The sequence below is a fragment of the Leptonychotes weddellii genome, unplaced genomic scaffold, assembly GCF_054177405.1.
Source record: "Leptonychotes weddellii isolate Sample4059 unplaced genomic scaffold, ASM5417740v2 HiC_scaffold_9317, whole genome shotgun sequence".
Classification (NCBI taxonomy): Eukaryota; Metazoa; Chordata; class Mammalia; order Carnivora; family Phocidae; genus Leptonychotes; species Leptonychotes weddellii.
Window position 1 is genome coordinate 3,487 of NW_028064917.1, and position 4,678 is coordinate 8,164.

General features: G+C 37.4%; 1 pseudogene; it reads right to left on the reverse strand.

Annotated features, from left to right (window-relative positions):
* Window positions 1-1,087: 1,087 nt before the first annotated feature.
* LOC102735600 (pre-mRNA-splicing regulator WTAP pseudogene) lies at window positions 1,088-1,822 on the reverse strand (annotated as a pseudogene).
* Window positions 1,823-4,678: the final 2,856 nt, after the last annotated feature.

The window sequence follows — 4,678 nt, forward strand, 5'->3', positions numbered from 1 at the left end:
TGTGTTTATTTCCTGAACAGAATCTCCCCCAAATTAAATGGCACTGTATGAAAATTTGTTGGAAAAAATATTACAAAACTGAACCCTGCACATTTACACTTGAGTCCAAGCCATTCTGAACATGGCAGGAATCCACAGTTCAGTTACCTTTCCCATTCACTGTTTTCTCCTCTTGAGGGTCATGATTAGAGTCTGTGTCATTTGAGTGGTGTGTGAGAGTTTTTATTACCAGTGAAAAGTCTACACTTTCATACCCTGCACTGAGTTGGTTTGCATAACTACTACTTCCTCTGCCAGTTCTCTCCTCTGAGCTGTTGGAAGCTTTATTACCATTCCCTGGAGAAGAAGGGAAGTCATTTCTGGCTATGTCTCTCTTCCTGTGAAATCTGGACCCAGATGTCCTCTGCTAGGAGGAACTGCCATTACTTGGTCCATTGGCCAGCCAACTGCAGTCTTTACCTGTGGCCTCTGCCTGTCATACAGGCTCAGAAGATGTAGTCCTGCTGGTACTTCGGGCTGGAGTGTGAGACTGTGACTGTTGGTACTGAGCCAACTACCAGCATATCTCTTTCAGTTGCTGCTGAAGAACTAGAACGGTGCTCAGCATACTTTCTACTTCTGTCAAGTTGAATGATGAAGACATTCAGTTCATTCTGACTGCATTTAAGTTCCTGGCTATATTTTTTCTGTAAAGCCAGCTCTGCTTCGAGGTGTGCAACACATCCCTGGGACAGCTGATTTACAAGCTCTTGATTCTCCTTGGTTTAAGCATTCAACACTTTGCCATTAACGCTTTGCCTGTTTGGCTCATTTGAGTTTAGAACCAAAAGTTCAACAACAATGATGAAGTCCATAGTCTTATTGACAAAACTGATATAGTGTCTCTCAGTCAGTATGCTCAAGGTTAAGAGTGATGCATATTCCATTTTCACCTTTTACTGGATTTTTACATGTTCAATTCATGATTTTAAATTTCTAGGTTTTCATTCCTCCAAACTGTCTGAAGACACAGTGTGCCCAGATTTGAGACTTCTCTTTCTCTGTCTAGTTTCTTCAAACAGAAAGATTTCTCAAGTGTCTACAAGTTCTAGAAGGGAAATTTTTTGGAAGTGGCCACTTCTTCGGAATAGTCCCACACCATCAGCCTCTGAAACAAGGGTAAGAGGAAGAGAAAAAAGCCAAACACAAGGTTCATCTGGTAAGTTTTACATGAACAATTTCAAGCTGGAAAGTATAAGAATGTGGCTTTTTTTTTTGCTCAAAAAGTCTAAGTCTTGCTGTGGAAAGGAGTACTTGGCTGTCCCACCACAGCTTTTTCCTAGTGGGATGGTCAGGGAAGTCTTGACTGGGGAGTATGACTGTTTACCTATCAGGCATAAACTTCCAGGTACACAGTTTATCTCAGGCTTGTTCCAGTTTGTCTTTAGTCTCTTCCAATTCACCTTTCATTTTTAGGAAAAATCAGTTGATCACTGTGTCTACCATTGTTCATCTCATTTGGGTAATGCTTGGCTGCTGGACTTGCTTGAGGTACTGGATTTGAGTAGTATACAATTGTATCTCCTGCTCCTTGGTTGCTAGTCACATTACACGGATTTTTCCCTGTGTGCAGACTTTTGTTGCTGCTTTAGTTTTTCTTTAGACTCCCTTAAGCCAGTTGCATCATTAGAATTAAGATCTGTGTCCTTGCTCTTCAAAGCTTGGACATATACTTCATATTGTTTCCATCTTAGAATTAACTCATCTTGTGCCATAATTTTGAAGTCTACTTCACTTAGTCAAACCTTTTTGAGAAGAGGTTCCTCAGTGCTCAGCTTGAATCCTCTCCAGACAGAGGCCAGCGCCAGTCACATAGGCCAAAGCAGCACTGTCCACTTGCAACCCAGGCCACCAGACTGTTCTACCCCAGCCTCCCAACTCCTCTTCCTGTCACAGCCCCTGTGCCCCTCTTCCTGTACTGGATTTCTTTCTCTCTCTCTCTCTCTATTTATTTAGATTTTATGTATTTGAAACAGAGAGTGAGCATGAGAGAGAGAGCACGAGCGGGTGGGAGGAACACAAGCAGGGGAGCAGCAGAGGGAGAGGGAGAAGCAGACTCCTCACTGATCAGGGAGCCTGACGCGGGGCTCGATCCCAGAACCCTGGGATCATGACCTGAGCCGAAGGCAGATGCTTAACTGACCGAGCCACCCAGGCGCCCAATGTATTTCTTTTTAGTGTCTTTAAAACAACATTAATTTTCCCCTGAAAAATAAAAGTTCTAATTGTATGTAGATGGATTCTTCTAACACTGGATGTTATGAAGACACTGTTAGTCCCCACTTGTGAACCAGAAAATACTGTATCAGTTTTGATGAATTTTATTTGACCCCATGACACAGATGTTCAGTGTATGTTGCTAATTGTATGTGAGTAGTTGTGTATATATGCATGTATACATATACACATATATGCATACACATATGCTGGTCATACTTATAATTTTGTAACTATAATTTGTAAAGTCATGGATGCTTAAGGATTGTTCTAAAAACCAGGTAATATTCAAATACAGTATTACAATTTTGAAAAGTAATGTATACAAATTATAGAATTTCCTCAACAGATTGTTATAATAACAAATAGATATATAGTACTGCATTTTCCATAGTAACAGCATAGACTGAAGTAACCAAATACAGGATAATTTCTTTTTAATGTTCATTTCCATACCCATCTTTATAATGTCCGTACCCATCTTTTAATTTTTTTCAATTTTTAATTTTTTAATTTTTTAAATTTTATTATGTTATGTTAATCACCATACATTACATCATTAGTTTTTGATGTAGTGTTCCATGGTTCATTGTTTGCATATAACACCCAGTGCTCCATTCAATACGTGCCCTCTTTAATACCTTTGGCCATACCCATCTTTTTAATGTTCATACCATAACCATCCGCCCCCATCCACATACATGATAAAAGTTTGTTTTCTGTATATACATTATTGGTTATACCTCCTTATCAATAATAATAATAATAAAGGCTTGACTAAATTACTCTAATATGTCTAAATATAGGTACATCCTAAAAATTTGGAAATGATTGAAATTTTGGTTTTCTGTTGATTATTTGCTGTTGTTTATGTTATGGTTTGATTTTCATGAAATGTATTATACACATATGACAGACAAATGTAGAGATACTTATATCTTTCTAATTTTTTATGCAGATTAATTCTTATCATTGAGAGAATTGACTTAGATCTCTCAAATTCAGATGTGGAAGCATATATATGTATATCTGGGTTCTCAGCATTATCATAATTGACATTTGGGACCAAATAATTAATTATGGGAGGTTGTCCTGTACACTATAGGATGTTTAACAGCATCCCTGGTCTCTATATCCACTAAATGCTAATAGTAACCAACACCACTCTCAGCTGAGACAAGGAATGAATGTATATAACTCAAGCAGTGTGTAGCAAAGATATTTCCAGATGTTGCTAAATATTCCCCAAGAGACAGATTGGCTCCTCTTGTGAACAGCTGGTCTAATGTTTTAAAAATATTCATCACCAGCCAAATATATATTAAAGATGGTAAGGAATAGATTGAGTATTTAAGCATTTGAACTATTTGAAAAATATAAATCTTTGATGGGTTTTCATGGACTCTTCTAATCATTCAAATCTTGGGTCTTTTTAAAAATATTAGATAAATCAGCACATTTCTTTCCTAAAAAATAAGTCATTTAATAATATGTAATAAAAAATCACACAATATATATGTTAGGAACTTTAAAGGGTCTAAGATTTCATACTATATACAAGCTAATGAATTTGCTTGCCAAAGTTTTATGTATGTTGATAGATTCCTGAGTTAAAAATGGACAGTTTATTGCTAATCCATAGCAGTAGCCAGAATATCCACTTATTTGTGTTAGTTCCCCAAGTCCCATTTTAGTGGGGAGACACAAAGAGAGCCACATGATAACTGCACACATACGGTGGATTATATTATGGCAGAGGAACTCTGCGTTTAGAGAAATCAAATCTCTTCTAATTAGAAATTAGTGTACCTTTCCTTTGTTCCAGAGGTAACAATATTTCTATCTTGAAGGCCATTTGGTATGAAAATATCCTTGCAAAAAAGTCTGGAAGAATAGCAGCCAGTGCTTTGAGCCCTGGGTGTTATGCAACTAATGATTCATTGAACACTACATCAAAAACTAAGAGCAAAAACAAAAAACCCCATGAGACCCAGGGAGAATTGTTTCTCAACAGGTACTACATATAGATTACATTAAGTATAAACTCAAATTTAATTACTGCTAAATAAATGTTGAAGCAATTTTTTTTTTTATGTTCTAAAGAGGTCTTTTTCTTTTTTTATTCTTATGTTAATCCCCATACATTACATCATTAGTTTTAGATGTAGTGTTCCATGATTCATTGTTTGTGCACAACACCCAGTGCTCCATGCAGAATGTGCCCTCCTCAATACCCATCACCAGGCTAACCCATCTTCCCACCTCCCTCCCCTCTAGAACCCTCAGTTTGTTTTTCAGTCTCTCATGGTTCGTCTACCCCTCCAATTTCCCCTGCTTCATTCTTCCCCTCCTGCTACCTTCTTCTTCTTCTTTTATTTTCTTAACATATATTGCATTATTTGTTTCAGAGGTACAGATCTGA